Source organism: Anser anser (genome assembly GCF_964211835.1).
Source record: "Anser anser genome assembly, chromosome: 3".
Lineage (NCBI taxonomy): Eukaryota > Metazoa > Chordata > Aves > Anseriformes > Anatidae > Anser > Anser anser.
In genome coordinates this window covers 75,702,421-75,729,650 of record NC_139722.1, presented here as the reverse complement: position 1 = coordinate 75,729,650, position 27,230 = coordinate 75,702,421, and the positions used below count along the sequence as shown (strand labels likewise).

The 27,230-nt window shown below is 43.9% G+C and overlaps 2 long non-coding RNA genes across 2 annotated transcripts in view; both read left to right on the top strand.

The window, feature by feature from the left end:
* The first annotated feature begins 2,029 nt into the window (after positions 1-2,029).
* The window catches only part of LOC310897398, a 59,046-nt gene continuing 33,845 nt past the window's right edge, over positions 2,030-27,230 (top strand). The window contains exon 1 of the long non-coding RNA XR_014582312.1: positions 2,030-2,426. This is a non-coding gene — a long non-coding RNA (uncharacterized lncRNA). The remainder of the gene's footprint in view (positions 2,427-27,230) is intronic.
* On the top strand, positions 21,128-22,706 carry LOC310897399. Its single transcript, XR_014582313.1, has 2 exons — positions 21,128-21,278; positions 21,530-22,706. It is a non-coding gene; the product is annotated as an uncharacterized lncRNA (long non-coding RNA).

Sequence of the window (27,230 nt, the reverse complement as noted above, 5' to 3'; positions counted from 1 at the left end):
GGAGGTTACTGTTCCTTGCTGCTAGTGAGCTAATTAACTGCCTCCGTCCATCCAGCAGCTCCAATAATTCATCCACAAGACGCACTTACCAGACTCTCACTGCACAGAGCTGGAAGGGGTCTCCTGGATCTGGTTCCTTATTATGGACCATCCCCTCACTGAGGCCTTGGCTGAGGGCACCAGGATTTGTCTCAAAGCCACTCGGTGAGATTCTAGGGAGCGTTTCATGTGTGCCCGTGGTAAGTGGTGTCTGCTTCTTTTGCTGGGAGACTGTTTTAATCCCCTCACTTCCCCATGCTGAGGAGCCATCTTTTAACTGTCAGCTGAAATTTGTGTCATGACCATCTGTTCTTGAGCCAAAGCCTGTCCCCAGCTTAATTAGTTCACCCCCCCCGGCAACGTTCAAGCTGATGTGTGCTGTAGGCAGTGATGCCTCTGCCCCTCCTTTGGTGGGGTGTGCAGAGCTGCTCGCATCCCGCTGCTGCCGGCTGGACTCGATGGAGGCGGGCATGAGCCTGCGAGCTATGATGTGCGGGATTGCAGAAGAGCCCATGCAATGGCATGATGCTTCCCACACTGCACCGAAATTAGCCATTTCCATGCCTTTGAAAACCACATTTTCATCTCCTAGAGTTACATCAGTGACTGGATGGTGGTGGTCATCCAAGTCTCTTTAGCTATTTCTAGCTGATGAACTCCAATCTTGGAGCATCAAGCTTTGTTATGAGTCTTTTGACTGTGACTTTGCTCTTGCCCTGATTAGATTTATGCTACTTCCATTGCACCAGGACATCTCTCAAACCCATCTCTCCATCAGATTTTATCAATGATCTCTTAATTTTTGGACCAAGTCATTAATGAAAGTGCTAAATCGAGACAGGCCCAAGTCCTCTGCTAGCAGCCTTTCTCTAACCTGGTCCTTCCCCAGTAGCTATGCCCTTACCTGGTTCGTAACTCACTTGCTAAACATTTTTTCCATCTGGTAATTTCTTATGGCACTCTGTAACAAATGCTCTCAATGGCATCTGGAGAGATGAGAGTTACTTTTTTTCATAAAAACCATTCATAGAAGGAAGCTGTCGGTTGGCACAGAGGACATTTGGCATGCTCGCTGTGACTTAGGAGAAGGGTCTCAGCCCTGTGCCCATGGGGACAGCGGCCACCCTGCCAGGGCCATCTGCAAATGCAGGGCTATCAGGATAAATGGCACTGGGGGGAAAGAAGCACTTCCATAAGCCCCCCAAGCACTGTGGATTACCCCTGGCCTTACCAGTAGTGCAGGGGGTTCAGAGGGATGGAGGGGAGCAGAGATGCCTTTGTGCTTCAGCTGAGGCCGCACCAGTTTCCCTTTTGTTCCCTATCCTTAATTCTCATTTCTGTCAAACTTTGTGGCAATGTTGTTCACTCTGTAAGGTCAAGTGGCTTCTTGCTACCTCCTCTGAAAGTATGCCTCCTACGTCTGCTCTTTGCTAAATGTGCAACAGCAGGACAGCTCTGAAGAAAAAGTGTTTGCATCTGGAACATGATTTTGAGTACGAAAATGCTGGAAGAGAAATGACATGTTTATTCCCCAAGCTCAAGTAAGTTAAACCTGCTTGAGTTTCGTTGGTATTTCAGTGGCGACCATTCCCCAGCCTTACTTCCCATTAGCTTCTCTGTCAGCCCTGACATCATACCTCCTCCTTCTTCCTGAGAACAGAAGCAGACTAATGAATGCTTGTGAGAAGAAGCCCTGTAATATCCCTAATTTCCATCCTGCCCTAACGGCACAGCAACCCTGCTTCTCCCTATTTTCTTTTGGTGATTAGGGTCTGTGGGCTTTTCTGCAGACACTATAGCAAGATGAAGGTTGTCTGGTTCCCCTTTCCTCTAGCTCCAGAGCGGCTCTTGAGCTCCCTGAATAATGTTAAGTGACTTCTCCTTGGAGGGTTAATCATGACACAAGGTGTGTAGGTGAGTATGGGGAGAGCTAGGCAGTTTATACAGGTAACCTGAAAAAAAAAAGGAAAAAAAAAGGGAGGGGGGGGGGGGAAGAGCCTGAAGGAGTCTAATGGGGCATCCAGAAAGGCGATCAGAACGTTCATCAGCTCCTAACCAAGACCTGCCCACTTGTTCATACTCGTCATCCAGGATCCCAGTGCAGGGAACGGTTGGCCCGTTGGCCCATGATGGTCTGCAGGGCCCCGGTGCTGGGGCTGCAGGGCCAACACACGGGTGGCACAGCCCCAGGGCAGGAGCAATGTCCTCCTGGGGAAGGGGGAGAAGGAGGTGGGGCTGCCAGGGCTGGCGCAGGTGCGGAGGCAGAGCCCTGATGGCAGGGGAGGCTGATTCGCTGGTGGAGAGAGGGAAGCCCAGATACAGCTGGGTATGAGGGGTAGGCAGGAGTTTGCCCCTTGTCTCAGGAGCAGGCAGCCTGGAGCTTGCAGGTAGGTGGGGAGTAAATGCTGGGCTGGGGAGGTGCTGGGGATGGAAGGGGCACCCCCAGAGGTGAGGCAGCGGTGGGGAGCTGTAGGCTCTGTGTGCGCTTGTCCTGGCGTCAGAAAGCTGGGTGCTGCCTGGGAGGAGGTTCCTCCAAGAGAAGCTGCAATAGGCCTGTAAGTTACCTTAGTTTGGGCTCAACTTGTTGGCTTTTGTGTTAATTTAGAAGCTACCAGCTCTCCTGCAAAACCACTGGCCTCTTTTTGCAGAGGTTTGACTTGAAGAGTTGGGTTGTAGGCACTGTATTGAGTATGTGACACTTCATTTGTGATGTGCTTTGCCGTCCTTCATCTCAATGCACTATTAATGATAGTAATTGTGAAACTTCAAACACTTTGAGGACTTCCCACATGAAAACTTCTGTTTTGATATGTGAGAAGCAGAGTTATACCAACACGCTTCCTCTACTGCGTTCTCTGCCTGAACCTATGCCCAAGGCCTGTGGCCTGTGTGAGACGATTGTAATACCCGTAACCCAGGATAGCCCCTCTCTTACTAATATGCGGATGGTTCGTATGAATTTCCATCATCTGCTGCTTCTTTGTCCAAATATAAATTGACTCTGGTGGGTGGGAGGGAAGAGACAGAAATTTCCATTCACCCCAGCAGCAGGATTTTGCATTTCCTGTAGCCACTGTGTCTCTACAAGATGAAACGAAGTCTTTCCATTGGGTGAGTGGAAACTTCTGGCTTCTTCTTCTCCCTTTGGTCTGGGCACAAACGAACTTGCACAAAACAATGCAAGATAGGCATGGGCTGGACTCGTTTCTTGCCCCTTTGGCAGTGGGAACGTGTCACCTTTCTGTGGTGCTGTGACTGGGATGCTGGTGGAGCTGGAGCGTGGAGATCTGTGTAGGGCAAGGGGGAAATCCAGGCCGGAGGTGAGATGTGTAGGTGGAAGGGGAGCACCCAGCTGGGAAACATAAGAAAATGAGCCCTGTACATTCTTGGCATCTCTCATTTAAAGAGAACTTTTTTTTATTTCTGAGTAGCTTTGTAACAACTGCGGTCCCCTCACGTGGCACGGAAACAGCACTGGAGCAGTGTCACTGGGGTTTTGTGGCACAGATGCTAATGCAAAATTAACGAGAGCCAGAGGGACTGCCCTGGCTAGGGTTAGTTCCTAGCAGACTAATGCCACCCAGCAGCTGGACCCTATGGACCCTAATTTGAGTGCAAGGCAAGTGCCACCTCCTGCTCTAGGCTATGGAGAGATGGGCTTGGGCAGCTGGATGTGCAGCCACCTCTCCTCTGCCTTTTGACTTGGCACATATTTCTGCCTAGGTGAGGAATGGTGCTCATCTCAAAGCAGAGGCTTCTGGAAACCCCAGGGTGGTCGCTGGGAGGGAATGCCAGTAGGGATTCTGCAAACATGCTGGCTGCCAAAAAATGGTAGCAATTGGAAAACTGCCTGTCAGGAGGCTGGGTTGGTATTTTTAAACTGACCGGTGACAGCAAACACAGCTGAATTATTCTTGGTATGCCTCTTCTTGCAAGTGTGCAGATGACAGCCTTCTCTCAGCCTGGTAATTTGCCAGATTAAGGAAGTCTTTTTTTTTTATTATTTTTATTTGTTGCTGAATTTCTGCTGTTAGGTAACTAAGGCAAACTTCATCCGCTCTTCACTGCAAGCTTCAACCTTGGTTAAGGCAGAGATCCAAACACTTTCCCGCCATGCTTCCAGCTTTCCTTTTTTTTCTTGTGGGAATTCGCATTGAGTGAGTCTTGGCCAATGATGTGCTCGCTCAGGAAGGTTGCAGTACTGCCTGTCACTTTGACTGATTTCATATCAAGGGCTTGTTCCTTGATCCCCGGTTTTATCCCAACTCTGACCTGTGTGGCTGGGAGCGCTGGCTGTGCTACGTCCACCTGCAGCTTTGCACTTGTGCTCCAGGTGGAGTAACTCGGGATGGAAACCCTCCTGCTGCGCGTAGCCCCGTCTTTGGACTGCCCCCATTTTTGGGGGGACGGGGGACAGGGACGAGTCCCCGGGGCTCGGGGACCGCCGGTGTGCGGCTCCCTGTGCCGGGCGCCGCGGGGCTGCTCCCCCCGGGACAAACCCGGCGCTGGGAAGAGGGAGCAGCTTCGGAGGCTGCCCCTCGGGTTTGGCTGTCGCTTGCTGCCTTCCCCCCCTCCCCCCGTTGATATGTTGCGTTTTAGCATCTGAACTCTCTGTAAATTTTATAGTAACTTATTACAGACGGAAAAAAACTTGCTTTGAGGGCTTACACAAAAGCTGCAAGAACGGTAACTTCAGTTCTGCCTGCACTGTGGGTGCTCTGTTGGCTGCCTCTGCTGCCATACCAATACAAGTGCTGCAGCTCCTTCCCGTGGCTGCTACTTGTACAACCCCCGTGGCAGCACCTCCAGGCTTGCCCTACTGAGATCCCCGTCCCATCTAAGTTTGCTTCATGCCATTTCTCTTGTCATTTTAAATTTCCTTTGACTGGAGTTTTCAAGAGTAGAGCTTAGCCAAGGACAGAGGATAGTGTTTAGCTGGGTAGGATTTTGCATACAGCAAAGCGTAGCCACTCTTGCACCAGTCAGGATTTGGTGCCATCCTTATGGATCCTAAAGCCTGGTAAAAAAAAACCATGAACGTTTCTGTTACATGAATGTTTCTGCTTTAGGTGACTTCCTTCAAAAGAACTGTACTTGAAACCTGTCCTTTCTCTGTGCCTCTCAGCCTGCCTGGACTCAAAAAGCCATGCAAGGAGGCTGAAGTGCTCCTTGGGGCTGGGTTGCTTGGGTTTGACCCTGCCAGGAACAAGGGCTTTCCCTCTGGGCTCCTGGGTGCTAGCCAGGAAGCTTTCACATCTTGTAAAGAAGCATCTCAGATTTAGAGGAGTGAGCAGCGTGATGGATGGAGGAGAAGGGAGTGCTCCTCAGCCAGGTGGGCTCTTGGCACTGCTCCCACAGGTTTTGTTGCTGTCTGGGAGATGAGATGCTTGCTCTTCCAGAAGGCACAGCTGCACCATCTCACCGAGTGATGAGACATGGGAAGTGTGGTTAGGGGGTTGGGAAGAGTTGTTGCAGCTGTTCTCTGCTCTAAATTCTGTGTTGCTATGAAGTTTTCTAACTCATTACCTGTCCCTCAATTTGTTTTAAGCTTCTTCTGGCCCTTGCAATAGTGTTACTCCTGATGTCATTGAATTTGGGGATGGGGGAACTGACACTTGCTGCTAGCAAATAGTGTTCATACCGGGCTTGACCATTGGAGGCTCAGGAATGCCTTCATTATTTACTGCATGCTTACGCAGCTTCTATCTCCATTTTGGAAGCAGAGAAATGCAACAGGAAGCAAATCACTTAGTGTAAAAGCTGTTTTTCTGAGTTTAAGCATTTTTCATTAAGCATATTTCTAGTCTAAGCATTTATTTTTTTAAAAAGTAAGCAAATACACGAGACACTTTTGAAACGCGTGTCTAATAACTCCCGTAGCTTTGTGCTGGGTGAGTACGTGGTTAGTTTAAAAGCTGCTGCCGCTTCTGAAACCTGTTCAGGTTTCCAAAGGCACACTTCGGCAGGGATGCGAATCTTTTGGAATGCCGTGACTTTAAGATCGCGATTTAATTTCAATTCCGCGGTTTCTGTCACTGCTGTCCGGAGGGAAGAGAGCCGCTCTTGCGGGGGGCACGGCCCCGGTGTGCCCTGTGCAGGCAGAGCCCGGTGGGTGCACGGACCCGGCCCCGGCCCCGCTCCGCCGCCAGGGCGCGCCGGCAGCCGCTTCTCGGCTCCTTCCGTGGCATCAGGGGCTGCCCAAAGCAGCCTGAGCAGTGAAACCCCACTGCCCGTGGGTTTCTGTTCCTTTTTTCCCCCCCGTTTTTAAGTGCCTCTGGTTCACATCTGCATCCTCTCCGTGCTGCTGCTCTGTGCTGGCCGCATGTGCTGCGCTCTCAGGGGGGCAGAGGTGTGGAGATGGACAACTGAACCCCTTTTCCCTGGAAAACCAGGCTAGAAATTCAAACAGCAACCAAATTTCTTTGGAAATCCTTCTGTTATAATTCCCAGAGCAGGCTCTGCCTTGAGGGCTGGGGGAAGAGCAAGGCACAGGACAGAGCAAGGCACATCAGGTCAAAATGTCTCTGGAGTGAGATTTATTTGAAATTCAGTGATTATGTATTGTTCTTGTCCTATGCATTTGCTTTTTTTTTAAGAGCAGGAAAAGGTGTCCGTATCCTTCTGCTGTGAAGAATAGCTTCTCTTTCTGTGGCTTCAACTTGTAAGTTTCGAGTTTCCTCCCTGAGCTTCCTCCAGGAGCTGTTTCAGCCCCAGATGCTTTGCATATGTGGGAAAGGCATATGTTTGTTCAGGGACGGAGCACCTTGGCCTTCCAAAACTTTGTCTTTCTGTTGGCAGTGCTGGTTATGAATTTATTGCTACTCGTAGGACTGGAAAGGTGTAAAATTAAAAAGTGAATTTTCAGAACTAGGAAGAGTTACTGCAACAAATGTGTATGTGAACCACCAAGATCAAAGGACAAAAAGGGATCCTCAAGCACACTTCTCCCTCCTCCTCTTCCCACATCAAATCTTGAGGTTCTGGCCACTCGGCACAACTCTTACCAAACGTTCCCTCTTGTTTCCTAAGGAAATAGCAGTGGTGGGGCTTTACTGGCTGCCTGTCAGCCTGTTGATCAGCATTGTCCTAAGGGTTTTGGACCTGTTGCTCAGTTTCAGTGGCATGTGAACATGAAGACCAAAGGTGCTGTCCCCAAGGTGAGGAAGCAGCCACGATGTGAGGCATGCTACCTGGATGTTACCTGTTTGCAAAAGGGCACGGACTTCAGTGAGGTTGAAGTAAATAAGAGCAAAATCGAAGGTCAGGTCTAAGACTTGGATTTATGTTTTTCCTTTCATGAACGTTGCTGAGAAGAGGTTACCTACCCCCATCTGTTCTCTGCAAAGAAGTCACCTTAATTTCAAAATGAAGCTGTAATTTTCTCATGGCTTGAGAGGAATGCTGATCACCAGCCTGCCTGTGAGTTTCAGGGGCTACTGCAACTGAGATTATTTATCCCATCACTTTGCACAGGGGCTGTTAAAATGCAGGCTTGTCCAGGGTAAGGACAAGGCAAGCTACTTCTTGAGTCTTTCCATAATGTTAATAAGAATCATCAGACACGGGAAAAGCCTGAGGAAGAGAAATTGCTTCTGGACAAATATTCCACGAGTGCTTAAGCTGAAGATATCCCTAATGCTGCTCTGCCCTGATCTCTGCATCACTCCAGAGCTTCTGTCCTTGACCTTTCTCTAAGCCTTGAGTGCCTTGTTATGGGGTTGAAAAAGCATTATACATCCATCCAACTTGTTTCTTTATTGTTTATATGCTTTCTTGGGGAAGCAAGACCTTTTAATGAGCAGTTGGAAGTTGCACAACAAGTGAACTTGAAAGTCATTGATGTTTTTTAAACTCTAGCTAAATAGCTGCTCATGAGGCCAGGTCAAGGGAATGGAAACTCGAGTCAATAATGGGACTGGGCAGGAATTCACTGATAAAACAGCTCTTGTTTGCTTGCTTGGGGGATGATATTTTGAAGAAATGGAGGTGTGGTGATGAAGAACAGGCAAAGCCCTGGAGGATGCTATGCCTGGTGTCCTCAGGTTGCTAGGTGGGGAGGAAGGTGCTCCTGCACTGGGAAGGCCACAGCTCCTGACCCCAGCATGGCCAAGCACCCTTCCAAGGCTCCTGGCTTGGGCATGGCTTCTAAATTTTAAACAGAAATACTAAAAAAAAAAAAAATACTTTATGGATGACTTCTGCAGCAGAGCAGTCTTGTTTTGGATTCTCCCTTCTGCAGGGAACTTTCACATTCCAAAATCAAGGGAAAATGCAGGCTCACAAAAACAGTTCACCAAATGAAAGAGCACAAAAATGGGTGTTTAACACTGGGACCCGTGACCAAAAGATCTGCTACAAAATGAGTAGTAGCAGAAGAAATGATATATTCCTCAGGCAGTTCCATTAATAAAGGTAGCATATAAAAATTGATGGAAAACCTCTCTTGATTGAGCAGCATAGCCTATATATGTATCAGTAGAGGTAATTTCAGTAACTAGATACAATAGTGTGACAACCAGCAGCTAGAGCTGCTGATCTAGCTAGGTAAATATTGCATCTGGTAACCAGATTGTGTCCATATAGAAGTCATATGCATGGATTGCCAAGGATGTGTTTAATAGTACCGTACTCTGCAAAATTCAGCTTACTCTGATTCTTTTGAAATCGTGTATGAAATCATGACTAAAATAACTAAACAAGACCCAGCTACAATGCCAAGGTTCAACATAAAACAAAGTGTTCAGTATGCCACAAGGTACCAGTGTCCCCTGTACAAGATGTCCTTGCTTTGTCAAAGCAGTCTTTTTTTTTTTACTGTATACAGCCTGGGATGCTACAGAAATTTCAGTAAAAGATCTGGAAATAAGTCCATGCAATAGCAACTCAAAATTTTTTGTTGCTGTTGAACTAGGCTCAAAAGACTTGCATGAGATATGTAGTGGGTCACAAGTTGTGCAAAGGTTGCACTCTGAGGGCTAGAATGTTATTCTCTTGTGAAAACAATCTGGTTTGTTGCTATCCATCCGATCAGATGCAAGCTATTACTTGTTTAAGCAAATCCTCCAGGAAGTTCAGAGCTGGAGCTTAGCCAGACTGTGCTTCCAAGGAAGAGAAGTTCATAAGATAATTCAAAGGAAGGAAATGTGAACTTGGGTATAGCAATAAAGTATTGGTATTAAAAATATCTCAGAGTATGTGGTTATGTAATGGAGAGTAGTCGATCACAGTTGAAATACAGCTTTTGCAAATGTATTGATTAAAAAAAGTCTCTGAATAAAACCACATATATCAGAAATGCAAGCTTCAAGACACACTTCAGATGCGTGGTTCTGATTTCAGCCAAGATCAACTGATAATTCAGCTTCATTTATTGCAAGCTATTTGTCAGCCAATACAAATATTTTATATTTTATAAAAAATATATGTATTTTATGTCCAGAAATACTTTGGAGTGCTCATCTGAACAAAACATCAATCTCTTAGAGGGGCAAAAGAAAAAGCTCCAGTATTTCAGTGGCAATAGCAACCTAATGCAAGCAGGCTTTGCTTTAATCCACAGTGAGGCAGTCATGCTTTACCTAGTGTGTGACTTGCTTTAATCTGTTTAGCACCTACACAGGGAAGCAATGGAAGTTTTGCAACATGTATCGCTATTCCAGGGAGAATTATGGCTGGGAAGTTTTTTCACACATGTAAGTTAAATCTGCTTGGTAGCACTGAGTACAGCCGTTCGTCTGCTTTATTAGTGGGGTCTGTTAACCACATGCTTTTCTTTTAATTGTGGGGAAATAATGATTGTCTGTGCCTTGCTTAGAGAATTACTGCTTACACAAGGGTTTCACTGGAAAGGATGGCTGGGCTGGGGCATAAAGCAGTGGATCACTTAACGGCTGGGTATCGATGAGCTGCACTTCTGGGGGCTACAGGATGTGCTGCTTTGAAGTGGCTGCTTGAAGGTGTGATTCCAGCAGTGTTTATGCAAGAGAGAAAGCTCTTGGTAAAATTCCTGAATAGCTGGCATGGAAATACTGCATGGTTTTCTGTGTCCCACAGCACAAGATGAGCTTTTTAGGAAAGGTCTGGGGAGAGGTCTAGAGGGACAAGTGCAACATTTCTAAAGGGAAACCTTGATCTTCTGGTAGTGAGCCAGTATTAGCATCCTCTTTTAATAGGAACATTCTTTAATATGCATTCTGTATGCGCTTCCCATAAAGCATGGGGGTAGTAAAAGAAAGTCTTTTCTTTTATCTAAAAGCAGTAGCCAGGGAGCAGCAAGATGTCCTGACTCCATTACTTGCTATAGTTTAAATTACTTGCTATAGTTTAATTTTGGAAGAAAAGAGCAGTCTTTCATTTGTTGCAAGCTCACAAAGCATCCTTTAGTACAGCGCCTTGTTCACATTAGTCTTTGCACTTGCTATTTACTCATGCTGGCACATATTAGAACTTGACTGCTTTTACTGCTGTGAAGAGACTGCTCTGTTACATGGCCCTGGTTTGAGCATGAGTTAGTGCTTGTGCTTTGGGGTGTTGATACCTTTCTCACTTCATGCTTGGTTGCACAGCTTAGAGCTGTGGCTGGATTTTCTCCAGGAATTCAGCTATCCATATTTTGGGGGTGGACTTTCAAATGCGTGTAAGCTGGAAATAATTGTTGCAATGTTTTTAAAAAATAAATGGATGCAGCATAAGGTCATTTCTTTGCAAGAGCAAATCATGGCATTCATGCTTCTACAACTACCAACTCATATCACATATTAAATATGAGCTTGCTGAACAGATTTAACTTGCTTGAGTTTGAATTATGTCAAATTGTTGCCTTGCATTAAAAATATCCAACAATGCGTGACATGAGATAGATATCTTTTCATGAGACCATATGTCTGATTGCTTGCCTTTTCCAAGTTGTAGTCTGTTTGTGCTCCAGCACCTCACTGAGAAGTGTGCAGTTGTGTTCTGTGCCGATATTGAGCATCCTTCAAATAAAAATGTTTCTGGGCAAGCAGAATTTCTTTGGCACCGTGCACCATATGGGGCCGGGGGTCTTCTATCACTAACTCTTCAGAAGAGAGACTTGCTCCTTCTATTTACATCTAAGGCATCTGTTGACATAGTGTCTGCTAAACTATTGTGTTTTACAGAAGGACCCGGTACTTAAGTCTAGACCTGGAGGCTTTGTGATGCTATATGATGTGGAAACAGTATGAACTGGTTCCTGTCCCAGGTATTCATAATCAAATATTAGAGTGAGTTAAGAGGCTATCTACTCACAAGTGTGATTATTTTATTACTAAAAACACTAGAAAAAAATGCCCTCAGAAAACTTCATGATTTAACAGTATCTGGCATAAAGAAGCATGTTAAAGGATCTGTTTTTCTGGCTATAAAAATCAGCTCTGTGATTCAAAGTACTACAGTGCCATGTCTCGTGAAACATATCTGTTCTATTAATACCTCATTTTAATAAAGTGGAAAGCACTGAAAACTGTCTGAGGGTCAATAGCTGTCATATTGTTTGTTGGTATTTACTCACTTGCCTCTGCCACAGTATACTTCTAATTGGCAGGCAGGCAAATGAATTGGCTATAATTCTCCTTGCAATGCTCTCAGCAGGTTGCAAGGGAACAGGAGAGGGAAGGAGAAGCTCAAACAGCATCATGCCTAGCGGGAAATAACAGGACAGAGAGCCCAGAAACTGGAGCTGAAAGAAAAAAAGGAAGATTCATGGGAGGGAGAACCATGTGTGCAGAAAGTTCCACTGCACTGATGGTGTCTTGAGCAAAGGGATTGTGCGTGACCTTCCCTGTTCCAGAAGGGACTGACCTTGGTCATCTTTTCTGTGTGGGATCTCTCACTGGAAGCAGTGAGGAGCTCTGAGTCTGTAGCTATGATGGGTCCAGATTGTGGAAGGTTTTATTTTTTTTAATTGTCCGCAGTGTTGTGGCAAACCTATGCCACCCTTGACATTCTTCACACTTGGATTAATGTGAAGAATGATGAGTCCTCCAAGCAGACGTATGGAAGAAGACAAAAGCAATGTCTTCCATGTGCATCTCCATTCCTCTTTTAAGTTTTGAATTGCATTTTTTTGATGACTACACTAAGAATGAAGGGGCAGATTTGATAGTACTTGGATGCAGTCTTTGACCTAAGGTGTAGGAATTGCTTCTTAAATTTGAAAACAGCAAGACAGGTGCATTTGGCAATTGGCTGTTGTGCCTTGCTGAGCCTTGGCGCATGGAGGGATGTCACGCAAATGCAGCAAGTACCCACTGGGATACCTGGCTGCTCCAGTGCCAGCAAGGTTTAATGGGAGCAAGCCTTCTTTCCTGGAAGGGAAAGCATGGAAACAAACCCAAGACAGGTTCTGCTGGTGATACTGGCTGTTTTAAAACAGAAAAGAGCATAAAGAAAGAAAACAGATCCTGCTCTGTGGGTAAGGAGAACTAGGGGGGAAGGGGAAGCACAAGAGGGCTTTTAGGAACTCTCCAGAAATTCCAGTTAACCAGAAATCCAGATGTGGATCAGCACGGGATCCATATGCTAAGGAAAATGTATTTTAAAAAAGCAAGAGAGAAAATGGTGCTGCAGATTTAACTCCTCAAACCATAGAAAGCGCTCAACTTTTGGTTCCAGTACTTGAAAATGATTGCCAAAGCCTTATAATGTCTGTTTGTTGTGATAGTTACCACCAATATCAACCATTCTCTTGTTCATTGCCCTTTATACCTGAGGAAAATAAGAGCTGTTTTATTAGCGGAATTTGGTGGGGTATCCTCTGGGGAGGCAGTAAGCAGACCTTGGGCGGGGGTGGGATGGGGGGACAATGCTGTGTTTACTGCCCCAGACACTGCTGCTTGCTCATTTCATGACTTACAGACTTCCAGAAGGGAAGCAGGCCTTAAGGAAAGAAATAACTTTTCACAGACATAACAGGCCTCAGAAGATTAGCCTGTGTTACTTTAAATTTGATTAAACTCATGCCAGGATATTGCTTTCAGATACTCCGTTCGAGGGGAAGGTGGTTTAAAAAGTGTATGGAATTTGGGTCACAAATTAACAATTTTCCCATTGTTCTCCTTCCTCTCTGGTTAATAAGCTGTAGTGTGATTTGGAGAACTCATCACGTACAACAATTGCAGGAATAGCCCACATTACAATCTGTTGACTCTTCCATGCAAGATGCACGCTGCTTGCAATATTCTTTCTGCTTTATCTCAGTCGCCAGCTGTGTAACCTCTGTGAGAAAGACTCTTACTGAGCATAACTCTACAGGTGATGTGCTCGCTTCCACTGCTGTTCTTTTCTGATTTGTCCCAGTATGAACATCACTAAAATCAACATGTCAGCTGCCATTTCAAGTCTATCTGTTTTGCTGAGAGAAATTTTATTGCTATTTTCTATTATCTTTTTGTAAAATTTGGAAATTAATTCTCAAAACTGTGCTAAGTTATACTAGGAAAATGCTTGTGATATAAAGGTGCTTCATCCCAATAAATCTTCAGGTATACTTAAAATACTTCTCCAGGAAATAGGCAAGGATCAGGTGAGGTTAAATGGTATATTTGTGGCAGAGTAGAAACTCAGCTCTGGTCTCTCATAGCAGAAGCAAATATCCCTTTTCCTAATTTTCAACAGTTACAGAATCTCTTATTGTCTTTTAAAGGTGTATCTTGGATGGTTTCCATTAGGCAGAAGCAAAGCTCACCATGTTAGAGTGTGGGAGGAGTGTAAGAAAAGGAAGAAACAAAAGACATATTTCACACCCCCTGGAAAGCTCTCAAAAAGAACAGAACTATTAATGCACTGGGGGGAAGTATGAAGAAAGTGCACACAGCTGCTATCAAGTAAATTGTGCAGGGCTGATCAGATGACAAAAATGTTGGAATACGCTTCAGGGACTATAACTGCCATGCCAAAGGAAATCTGATAGAAGTTCCACAAGCAAGAAAGATATTTTTTTTGTTGATGGAAAAACTGCTCTGCTGTTGTATTCTCGGTCCTAAAATGATGTCCAAGCTCTCCCTCTTGCTGAATTCTCCCCTATGCACGTTGTTACTCCAACGTAGAAGGGCTTACAGCATTAAAGAAAATGCAAGTAGCACCAATATTATGCGTATTCTGGGCTCACAATTTTGGTACCCATTTACATGTGGAATTTCCAAACTATGGGAATTTAGGAAGCTCAAGTGCTGACATACTGTCACAGAGTAAAGTGCTTTGTCCTGTTCAGGAGGCAGCACTTCCATACACCTACTATGCTATGGAGGGGCCGAAGGAAGGGTGGTTTATCTGTTGACATGTAGAGAGCTGGCACTCAGAAATGTGAAGAGCCTCTTGGGGTGGAGCTGGAATTAGCAGTTGTGTGCAGGTGGTGACAGTTCTGCAGATGTGCCCTGGGAGGGAGGACATGTTTCTGAATTGATAATATTTTCTGTAGTGTTGTTATGCTTAGCTTCCAGTGCCCTTCTGATAGCCATTCCTCTGGTGCTAAGAACCATAGGAAGAATAGGTAAGGATTTTTGTTAGAGATGCAAGCTTTCACTTGCTGAATTTCCTGAACTGAAAAAATCCAGAAATCAGGATGCAGTGGGCACAAACTGAGATACAAGAAATCCTATTTAAACATAATTGAAAACAAATAACCAAAATATCGCACTACTTTTATGGTGAAGGTGCTCGAGCAGTGGAACAGGTTGTTCAGAGAGGTTGTGGAGTCTCCATCTTTGGAGACTTGAGGTTTTGGATATTCAGGTTAACAGAAGCATATCCTTGATTTAAAGGCTCCCTTTCTGGTGATAGCCTCTATAAAAATGAGTTTACAGGAATGAAAAAGACCCATTAATTCAAAGTTCTTGGAGTGAGATCCTGAATGCTTGCTTTGACACCTAAAGCAGGATTCCCATACTAGGTAGGTGTCTAGATCAAAGACAGCAAGCTACAGTCTGCACTCAGTGGCTGCCTAAATAAAGATGTGTAAAACTAAGCTAGTTCCTTCTTATTTGTCCCCAAAGTTCCTCGCATGCAAAGCTGGATGTGCAAGCATGCACACAGGTAGCCCAGCCTGGGAAGCTGGGTCCCTGGGAAGCTTGTGACAACCTGGGTGCCTTTAGGACCTAGAGGTGAGGTCGTGTTTGTGACTGAAAGCTCAGGAGAGGCTGGATCTCCTCAATATGCTCGGAGCACTGCTGTTTGCACACACCAAACATGCAGCACGCTGTCTGTGCTACTCTGATGCAAAAGGGTGGAGAAGGAACCGATGCTCACCTCTTGTGCAGTGGCTTGGCAGCTATCTGCACCTTCTCCCTAGGAGGTTATAGCTCTGTGTTCAGCTATTTTCAGTCTGCCTTCCACTTTCCAGCAGCATCCCTCATTCATGAGCTGGGGAACTGTCCAGGCTGGATTTGCACTCTGGACTAGTTCTGCATCTTGGAGTAAAAGTCATAAGATCAGCTGATGGCCAAGCCAAAACAAACATCGTATCGGTCATAACAATAGGAGCTGTATGTATATTCTATACAGATTATTAACACTAGAGTACAGATTTTGTGGAGTAAGCATACTCAGTGTTTGTAAACTGCTATCAGCCTTCAGCGCTGTGTCAGAAGGACACCTATCTGATGTTTGCCTGATTCAGGACTGAGGCTTCCGGGCAGGATTGCAATCAAGTCATCAGTTCTGTGTGTTTTCAGGGAGAACTTGAACCTACTGGGTGATGTAGGAGGGGGGGTTACCCTTCCCTGCTTTCCCAACTGCAGTAATCAGTGATAAGTCAGTTAATGACAGTACAATGATAATCCTTTTGTCAGGTGGGTAGGCTGAATTCAGTATTTCTGTACCTCACATCCCTTTTTATTTGTAACAACAACAAAAAATGCCTAAGAATCATTCTTAGATGTTTTTGTAATAGCTGACATTCTTCAAGGAAGATTAATAAAGTTGTGTCTACTGAAAGCATGCCTTTTCTAGGCACAGCTTAAGGCTTCTCCATTTATATTCATGAAAAGAGCCTAATTCAAGGTGGTCTCTAATACCAACCCTTGCTGCACTTCAGGGCTGACTTGTAAGTTCAGCACTGCAGCAATAAATGCATATAGATATCAGATCTGGCTGGGATTTTAGGTGAGAGAAAGAGGGCAGCTATCTCTTGGAAGGCAAGAAACTGTCAGAAATTTAAAAGGTGAATGACTACAAAATTGCATAAAACTGAACTTGTCGTGTAAGTGGTACAGTCAGATCTGCCGTTCATTGACTGATATCAGAAGAGCTGTATGCTTATGTGAGGATATAACTTATAAAAACACTGTAGAGTGTGGATTTTATCCCATATTGTTGCTTTTCACTCTTTTTACAGTCAATGCACACTGGCATTGACTGGAAAATTGTGTTGTTTGGTTTGTGGTATCCTGGTGGAGTTCACTTTACCATGTCTGTTCACCTGATGACCATCATCTTAGTTACCCACTGCACGCAGAGCCACAGAACTAAATACATTAATTTTTGCGTGTTGAAATGAGATTTAACAGGCTTGCTTCCTGTACCACAGATTAATCATTCATCCCTAACTTTAACAGGAACTTAAATATACGTATATCTTTCATTTATTGGGCTTTAAAATGATAAGCATTTGAAAGCTGTGAGGGTTATTTGTATGTGATGTAAACATTCATGCTGCAGGATGTGAGCCAAAAGCTAAGTGGAGTCAAAAAGAAATCACTCAGTTAAGAAGTTATTTCATAAGTGCTTATTGAATTCTTTCTTTCTTCCTTTCTGAAGCGAATGGGTCTGATGTAGGGGAACGACTCTGGTCTCTTTGTTCTTTAATTGTAAAAGTAACTTTTCATTTTACATTCCAAATGGACATCATGATTTTGTGTAATATTTTTTTCTGAAAGGAGACTTGATTCTTCTAGCAGATTCAAAGGAAAATAGGGATTTACATGAAGAATATTCCATTATGATCTTTTTGATTGTGTTTTTTCTGCACAAACATAAAAGCTCCTAGTACCCCAAATCCAAACATTGCTTTTCACCCAGGTGTGTAAGTGCTTATAAGGACTTGAGCATCAGAGCTTGGCTTCAGTCCCTGTTTGTAAATACAAGAACTTAGTACAGAAACAGCAGGTGCTTTCTTCCCGAGGCAGATTCATTGACAACATAATACAGAAAGAAATCTGAGCTGGATAACAGTGCAATTGCAACACAATAGAGCAGATCTTGCATTTCATGAGTGCCCTTTATGTAAAATATGGCAGGCAACTTGGAAGTCTCAAATTTGCCTAGAGATGGGAAAGCTAAAATGAAAAGTGTTTTATGTAAGCACTGCATGTGTACTTTCTTTAATGAGGACTCAAAATTTTTGTTCAAGTAGATGGTTAAGCTGATCATCTATGAAATTTAAACAGAAGATGACAAACTTCCAAGGGCTATTTCCCACTTAGTGGCAAGTTTAAGGCTGAATGATAAGCTGAGGATAGAAGAAGAATTTTGACAGTCTTTTACCTAGCACTGTTCTGAGTGATGTTGAGTGTTATGAAATAGACATCCACTTTTATAAACAGGGCAGCTGGGCATGAAAACTGCATGAAGATCATGTGCTGCATAAGTGACACAGCAAGGAGTGGAGCTCATCACAGTTGCTGGCCCAGAGCAGATAAAGTTGGGTTACCTCTGCATCTTCGTTTAATTTGGGGAGGGAGGGGGGTTAAATTGTTGTAACAGATGGTGAGGTGTGAATTCTTGCTTGTGTGATAAAGTGGATAACAAACTATAGAGTTTTGGCATCCAGTCAGCCCTAATACCAGTAATTTCAGAAGAAGTAACCATTTGGGATGAGCAAGTACTCATAAGTTAAGGAGATCTGGCCCCAGTAACATCCTTTTGTTACGACAGAAGGGAATTTTTTCATGTTCTTGCAGATTGGCCTAGTCAGAATCAGTCATGAAGTCATGTTGAATGTCATGAACAGCTTCTATTGTCTACAAAAAAAAATAATAAGAAAATTCCTGAAAGGACTGATTTTTCTATTTTAAGTTTAGGATTTTTTATTTGTTTTGGGAATACATTTAATCTAAAGTAATCAGGAAAAGTAAACTTTTCAAAATTAAGAAAAGGAATGGTGTATTATTCATCCTCCAAGTATTTTTTCAATTCCAATTTAGCAACAGATCCCAGACCCACTTATTTGCCTCCTACGTCTGCATTAGAGATTTGATGAGCCAATAATTTATCAAAAAGGCCAGGGGCCCCAGTAGTGAGTGTTGTGACATTTATGCCCTTTTGTGAATCAAAGCCAGACTTCCCAAAGCTGAATGCTCCAGCTGTGCTGAAGGCCTGGAAAACATTTTTCCTTTGGCATCTAGCACCAGCGAAGCCCCTTAGAGTAGGATTGCTCCAATTAATGGCCATCGCGGTGGATTTGGAACGCCTCCACCTGAAGCAGGGCAAAACAAGGGGCACTTTCAAATTGTGAGTGATTTTGCTGTCTTTGCTGGGGAGGTTGTTCTGATTCAGGTTGGCCTTCTCCCCCCCAGCAACAGGGGCACGTCAGGAAGGAATGCGGCATCTCTGGTTGAATTCAGGGGGTAATCTTATTGGGTTTGCAGAGTTACTTGGAGAACTGAGAGCTTCAGTCTGTAAGATGGACTAGTGCCCAGTGTGGCTAGTAAAAGTAAGAACGCTGTTAAAGTCATTACCAGAGGAAAAAACACACCCGCTAACTTCAAATAGGCTGTTGGCTTCTTGAGAGAGGGCCAAACTTCTTCCAATACCGAGGATTTTGCCAGTTACCTCCCCACCCCCCTTACATATGTGTGTATATAAAATGTTCCTTTTTAGCCTGAATTGCTAAGAAAACAAGACATGTGAGCTCACTGTCTGTTTATCCATCCCCAGTCCCCTCCCATAGCTTTTAACTCCACTGCTCAGTTTCCGCCAGCATTGAAAGAAAGCTTCAAAGACCGTTAAACTCCCACTAGCCTGGGGGGCGTGAGGAGCCGGCAGAGGAGCAGGGGTAGCCCAGGATCCTGCGTGGTAGCCAGCCCATGGGTGACTGTCACGGCCTCTCACCCCCCAAAGGGGTGCTGGGTGGATGCAGGGGGAGCCTGGGCTGGTGCCAGGAAAGATGCTGGAAAAGTAATGCTCCCGGCATGCCAGCAGGAAACCAGACTTTTCTAGCTGTGCTGCTTGTAGAGCAGCTTCTGAGCGAGACCAGTTATGGAGACGTCTTGCTTCTGGTTTCTGGTGTTGCTTGGTGAGCAAAAAAAAAAAAAAAGCCTTGGACACATTGAAGCCAACAGCAAGACTGATGGCCTTCCTGTTGTGTTTGATTTCTCCTGAGGACTACCTGCAGTTTTCTTTAGGCCAACAAGACTCTGCAATCGTTGCAGACAATATCGATCTTCCTGTGATAGAGGTGGCTGGATTTATGTTTAAAGGGCTCCCTTTCCTGATGAAGAGGTATGAGAAGGCAAGATTTTAGGTGGTGGCGAATTGGCCAAGCAAAGTTCTTTTGGGTAGAAACCACAGGATTTTGTTTGGTTATTGCGCTCTCCTATTCACTGAGCATATAATGACCTGCCTGAGTGTGTAACCCCTGTCCAGTAAAAATCAGAGTTTCCCCACAAAGCTGTGCAACTTGAATATTCCTCCAAGCTTCTTTGGTTGTCTCATTCTTATTAGGTGTTGCTACCAGGAGTTCTCTGAAGAGACTATTTTCTGTGAAAGGTCTTGGTCCGTAGAATAGGTTTCTATGGCTGGTCTAGCAAATGGGTGTATACTATTCAGGGCAAATAGCAAGATGGCAAGGTTATGGATTTTGTCTGACGTATTTATCTGACTCCTTATCTATCAATAAAGAGAGCCTTTGGGGAAGATGGTTTTCCTTCAGTTTCTGGACATATACTTGTATGGCTTCGTATTTTTTTTATCGATCTTTATTTTGTTAATGCTTACAAACGTTTGTCTTTAGTTCTCTCTGAGCAGAAGTAAAACCAACCAGCAATTTCCTTTTTCTTGTAGAGGAGTAAACATCACTTGCAGTAAGACTGCAAGTGGGGTGGTAAGACATGCTGAAGTGTAAAGAATCTAGTCCAGCAATGTAATTCCTATGGCTCTTTTATAAACAAACAGTAATTTGTGCATTCTGTTTTATGGAAAGCATTGGTTATGATTTAACAGGATTTGGGGGGAATGGAAAGAGTGAGTTGGAAATATAAGAAGGAAACAGTAAAGGAATTAGATCCTGATGAATTAATGCAGGAGAAAATCATAAAATGTTTATTGGAAGAAATATCTCCTTAACTAAAATGACTTAATACTTCACCCCTGCAGTCTCCACCTGGGCCCCTAGTGAACCACTCTGAGTTAAAGATGCAAATGTATGCTTTGAAATGAGACTTTATTTGCCATTATCAAACCCGCAGCTATACCATCACAGATGTAATATGCTGTAACTGGTAGATGTGGCTGCCAATTAGTAAGTCCATTCACAGAGAAACTTCTGTTTCAGCACTGGCTTCTTCACTCTTGACCTGGAGCCTGCTTTGGCTCAGGCCATGGACGTGCTGCATCCCTGTGCACCAGCATGTCATACTGCAGCAGTGGGCCTCTGCTGGCAAGTCTGCGGGCACAACATCCAAAACATGCTTGGGACTCATGCCTTTCAGCGGAAAATAAAAAACCCTCAGATGAATAATATGAAATATTTTTTCCAGCAATAAGAGGATATTCCTAAGGCTGCTAGTGTCTTGTAGTTTATTCCAGGACATATGGGGATGGATGCTCCACTAAGGTTATTTTTTCTTAAATCTTCGAAGGGTCTTTCTGAGGATATAGAGGGATTGTGCAGACACTGTCACTGTGTCAAAGGTGACATGTGTTAAAAATAAAAGATTCAAGAAGTAACATCCTAGCATTTAAATTTCCAGGCAGCTGTGTGAGCTGCTGTTTCTTCCTAAATCATCCGTGTCTCATGGGAAACGGCTGGGACAAGCTGCTGGGTGTTTTTACGTCACTGTAGTGAATCTGTTCTTCCTGAAAAGCTGGAACCTATTTATTTTTAACAGCCTCACTTATTTCCCAAGGGTCAGCATGTTTTCACATACTGCATTTTAAAAATTTCTGAAGCAGAAATGACGATTAGACCTGTCACTCCTTTCACAATGGAAGACTTTGTTAGCTGCCAGCTCCCTCGCCTCCTTCTGTGGTAGCAAGCCATAAGGTTTTGAGACAAGAATACAGTAAGTGACATATTTCCACTTTTTGACACTCCCTCCGCTTTGCTATAATCATAACCCAGTTCTAAAACCCTGTTGTTCAAGCTAATCTGGCAGTAAAAGTTAGACACGGGCACACACAGTATGAGTATGTAGAAGAGATGTAGTGCAAGCAGACTCTGCCTGGGCGTTCATCGAAGGCTTCTGGGCTTGTACTTAATCTCTTATATGCTAATTGATTTCTATTGCAATCAGAGCTCCCTTCCTTCTCCTAGGCGCTTCGTCTGCATGGGGCTCACTGGTTCTCCTTTTGCAGTCACAGACTGCTATGGCTTCTGAGGAAGGATCTAGATGGCGCATGGGCTTTTGAAGAAAAGAGGGCCAAAACCACCCAAATGCTGTTCCCATTGAAACACAGAAGGACCAAGAGCTTAATGTGAAAATGAAAAGGAACAGAATGTTTTGTTTTTCTCTTCTGACTGCTCTCACAACTGTTAATGTGAGGAAAATCTGAAATGGCAGTTTTGTTGTAATATGGGACAAAAATCTGTATTGGGATTTTCCCTAGGACTGGAATTCTAGTTCCTAGTCAGCTCTGCTAGAAACTCTTCCACCTTGTCTGCTACACTCTTGACATGCTGTGTGCTACTACAGAGATGTTTCAGTGACTGTGCTAGTCCTCTGATATGCGTGGATAATTTCCATGTGAATGCATGTGGTAGTCCCTATTTTTCCTTCCTCCATCTAAATCCTACGAGAATAGAACTTCAGCAATGTGTTGAATAGTAGCACGGTGTTTCCCAACCTCATAATTAGTTCTCCATATAAACCTGCTGTGGAAGGAAGCGGTCTGGATCTATCACAAACAAGTAGCAGATAACTTTTTAAAGTCAGGCAAGTTTAATTTTCTTCTGACCAGTCTGTTGCAAATATTTTTAAGGTGGTTTTCAACTCCTGAGTGCAACCTTTTATTCCTGCAGAAAGAGCTTTTATATAAAAATCTTACTAGAATGGTTGCAAATATTTTTCCCATTTTAATTATTTTTTTTGGTTAAAACTGTATTCTGGACAAGTTCCTTTACTGCAGATATATTAGGGCATTAGATGACTATTCCAGAAGCACAAATAAAAGTGATTCTAAAGATCTATTTGCTATTTAAAATCATTTGTGGTTGAAGTGAATTAGGAGATAAGTTGTATTAGTAAAAGTGGGAAATGTTTATATATTTGAGTTCATCTACTGTAAATGTCAGGCTTTTGAAAGAAGAATGAGCTGCATTGCAACCCAGATAATGGGTTGCTTTTAATTTATTACTTCAGGTAAAGAGCTAACCAAAGTACTTTGCTGCAGCAAGTTGAGGGTTTTTTATTCAATTCATACATCCTGGCCGGATATCTACACGGAATTGACAAAACACCCCCAAAACATCCGGTTCCAGAAGCAGTACAGTATTGAGTAAAACCTGGGATGGAACATCTATGGTTAGTCTTTTCTTTGGTTGTTCCAAATGAATATCTGTAATATAGATTTTTCAAAGAACTGTAGTTTTTTTTTTAAAAAAAAGACCCTTGGCTTCAGCAAAACATCAAAACAGGTCATTTTAAAGACAATAGCATACTCCATCAGTGATAAGAACAAACAGGAGTTGTGTTGCTGATGTGAAGTCCCAGCCCAGTGGCTCTCTTTTCCATGACAGTCAAGAACCCAAGGTAAACACCTCCTTGGAGGATGCTATTGAGTCTATATGTTTCTGAAAATGAGCTAAGTCAGAACTGGTTTATAAAGGAATCTTTTATGTGGTATCCTTCACTGATACCCACATTTCTGAGGCAATAAATAAAGTATCTGTCAGTCCCAAGCACTGAGTCAAAGCAGTGGTAGAACGCTATACCAATATTCTCCTGTTGTTACCATGGGCTTCATCCGTGTTACAGTACTGTTACACTAGACTAAGCTTAATTGCTCTTAATTATCTCAGTGCAGTGCAGCAGGTACAGGAAAAAGCAGAGCTATTGTGGCCTCGGTCAGGTGGCGAAGACTTTGGACATGCACTTGGGAGAGCTGTGGAACAACTTTGAAGCATTCCTTGACTGGCTGGATCAAAATTTCTCACAAAACTGCATTTTTGTCCTCTAGGGAAAAACAGAAGGCAGGCCTGTGCTTGTAAGTCAAAAATGTCTTTTCTTAGCACTCCTTGCCCCAGACAGATCAAACAATCTATACAGTGTTTTTAGTATCCTCTGCTTTTAATGAATGAATGGGCAAGATTGTTCCAGGTGTGACTCAACCTCAATTAACTTCAGTGATCAGAGATTATGCTGGTCCATTGAGTTTCTCTCAGGTTTGGTAGGCTGCCAAAATGAATCATGGCAATACGAGGGCTCCTTACAAGTAAGGCCTGAACTCAAATTCATTCATTCATTTATCTTTCTCTCACTGGCAAACCACACAGTTGCTTACATTGGCACCTATAAACAGAATGGTGAGAATCCGCCGGTGTTTCACTCCACGGCTTTCTGAAAATATATCCCTCAATTTCTTGTTCCCCTAATAGTTGGGAAATGTTATGCTCAAATATTTCTGGGTAAACTTTTAGTCCTTGTGCTAGCATTTACCTTCCAGAATAATGACCTTCACGGTTAGCTCACTTGATGATTTCTTTTTGATAAATTCAGCTCTGGTTAAAAGTGTTAAGCCTCATTTATATTATAATGAATACACTCGATCTTAGATGCTAAGCACTCTCAGACAGCTGCAGGATGGGGGGAGACACGTGAAAATCCCAGGTACCAGAGGTACAAGCCAGAAAGTACTGGCCAAGCACTGGCTTAGAAAGACCAAAGGAGCTGGTAGATCTCCTTTGGCCCTATTTGTTACTCTTGGGCTGATATAACGAAGAAAGGAGAAGTGAAGAACAGCTAAATTGACATCCCTGGAGGCTGAAGACTTCCACCTACAGAAAAAGCAGTGGATGCTGCACTGCAAGCTTCCTTGCTTGATACGCTGCCATGAGGGCACCCTCAAACTCATTCTCAAGGGAGCCCTCTAGAGAAGAAAAGTACTTGTTCCCGCACCTACACCTGTGACCTTGCTGCTTATGCTGCCAGAGATAACTGCAAACTTGATGACTTCTGAGCTAGATGTGCCTTCCTTTGTCTGAACCATGGACCTAATGTTGCTTCTCATGGTGCTTGCTTCTGACGTGGGTATGGTTCATGCCTCAGAACACAAGCTACCTCCTCACCTACCAAAAAATACTACAGACTTCCTTCTGCTGGTACCATCTCTTCCCTGGGAAAATCAAAAACACTCCTCTGAAGAGGTTTTTGTTTGGTATGCATTAATGTTTGGTATGCATTAGTGTTTGAGCTTGGGCCAGTGTTTTTATTATCCTTCCTTTGTCCTGCTGTCCTAAATCTCCTACTTCATTCTAGATATGTCATTATCTGAGTATTGGCTTCATCTCTGCAATCACAGGGATTATTTTGTTGTGATTAGATACTTGTACCTGGTATAATCCCTGTACTTTCTTATGCAACACCTGTCCAGAGCTTCCCAGTTCGTGTCTTTTGGGGAAGTGTAGACGCAGAATTATGTGGCCTTTGTTTACCGGGCGATGGTAGGGAACAGCTGGGCTCCAACTGCAATTTTGGATAGTTCCCCATCTGTGGAGTCATAATTTCTGAGTGTAGAAAGTCTGGCTGCTGCCTGAGCTAGCACGTGCGTGTGTTTATGTGCACTGAGAGCAGGCGTAGGCTGAAACTGGAAGGAAGAGTGCAGATAAGCAGAGGGAATAAGGCTGCAGACTGTGACACCCTGCTTTTGACTGCTGCAGTCCTGGAGCCTGTGACAGCTGCCTTTAGGAGCTGGGGCCATCCCAAGCAGAGGGTGCATTTGACATTTTGAAGCCCTCAAGTACACATGCAGCAAGCCTTCTCAGTCCTCGGCCCCTCAGCAGGTGGTGTTTGTGCTTGCAGGTGTGGACACAGGCTCTTGTTCACAGACAGAGCCACAAAGGTACCTCTGTAGGCAGAGCATCATGCAGCTTGCTTGGTCTCCCCTGCTGGGGCTGCAGGCATGGCACGCTGCGTGCAGCCCCACCTTGCTGGGCGGCTATGCTTTACTGGACCCCTGGAGGCATGGAGGCAGGTTTAACTGGCTCTGGTTATGCTGCAAGGGAGAGCATAGAGCAGGAATGACACACTGCCCCTTTTTTAGACTTTCTAATCAGGGACGGAGTGCAGCATGAACAATGGCAATCAGGCTTATTCACAGCATCTCCATCAGCTCACTGCAATCCTCTCTGGTTCTGGATCAAGGAGGTATTTTCAGTATTGTTTCTCGTGGTAATTTGCACGTTCAAAGCTGCTTTTTTAAGACTGTAACCAAACCTGCCAGAACAGAAAGCTCTCGTAAGAAACCAAACTTCAGAAATTAAAGGAAATAAGCTTTTGTTCAGGAACGCTCCAGAGAGAACAAGAGGAAATGTAAACAGTGCATATAATCTACTCTCCATCCCAGCTTTATGCTCCCTCTTGGGCAAGGAACGGCTTGCTCGCTTTTTCCTAAAGAAGCAGATTTCTATAGACACTCTCCAGAGCCAGGATTTCCTGATTCACAGATGCTGTTGGTAGACAGAAGGCAGCTAGATGTCTCCACTCCACTGCAGTTCTAACCAGTTCTTGCACGGACATTTATTTATTAGTTTTAATTCATTTTTTTTTCCACATCCAGTATAATCCAGTATATGTGAGGGAGAACTGCACCAAACTGTAGTTAAACAACCCTGGAATTTGTTGTTTTCTCTCTTCTGCCATAAAACTGATCTTCTCTCCAACAACCTACAGCCTCCTTGTAATACTAAGACACTGCATGATTTGCTAGTTATTTTAAGATCCATGTGCAAGCCAGATAGATGCAAATATATGCAAAAGAGGAAAGCAAACTTTGCTCAAGTGAAAGCTCACCTAAGAGGTCTAAGAATAGGTTAATCCATGCTCACTGCTCACCAGGTACCCAAATGTTGTGTACTTGAAGTTGGAAGGACTGTTAGGATGACCTTCTGACTCCTGGAATAGTGGAGCCCACAGAATCTCACCCCCCAAACTCTGCAGTAATGTTATAACCTCTGGAACGATGTCCAACAAGTCTTGAGCTAAAAACTCCAGACAGATTGAATTGTGTCCTGGGGAAGCAGATGCAACGTTTAGTTTCTCTAAAACATGGATGACCTTGTTTAGCTTCATTTTTCAGGCATTGGATCCCAGTCTGCCTCGTTAATGTGTTATATTATTTAGTGTTTTATTTTGTTTAATCAGCATCACATGGAAGTGAATCCCAAAGACCTGCAGAAGCCTGTCACCTCAAGATGTTTCTCCTTCAACAGTTCCATTTATAAACTAAAAGACAAAAAATAGTATTATTTGAGGCCTGTTTGACTGTTTCTATCAAACTTTTAACCAGTGTTGATCATGTTGCTCTCCTTTAATTTGCATAGTTACTGCCTCTAAAGCATTGCTGTTGTGCTATAGTAACCATGTGTGTGTTCTCTTAATGGCAAATTAGGGGGAATACTGGCTGGGGTAGCCTGCAGTGAGCGAGAGGTGAGCTCAATCCAGTTATTTTCCATTTGTTGTAGGCTCTACCCATCCACATAATTACCACACCTCTGGTGGCAGATAATTGGGGATCCTGGGTCTGCTCTTTTGCTTTTCCATTGTTTTGCCTAGGATCATTGCCAAGCTGGATGACCCATGGCTATATCCTGTTTATATCTTTTTCCCCCCCGTAATATTGGCACTACAGGAGATTTTTTCCAGTAATCTGGAACTTCCAATTGACTTTCCATTGACTTCAGTGCATTTTGGATCAGGTCTTAAAACGAACATCTGGTTGCAAATTCATTAGCCAAGGCCTAACAGGACAGCCTCCACAAACCAAATACCTTCAGACTTTGTTTTAATACTCCTTGAATG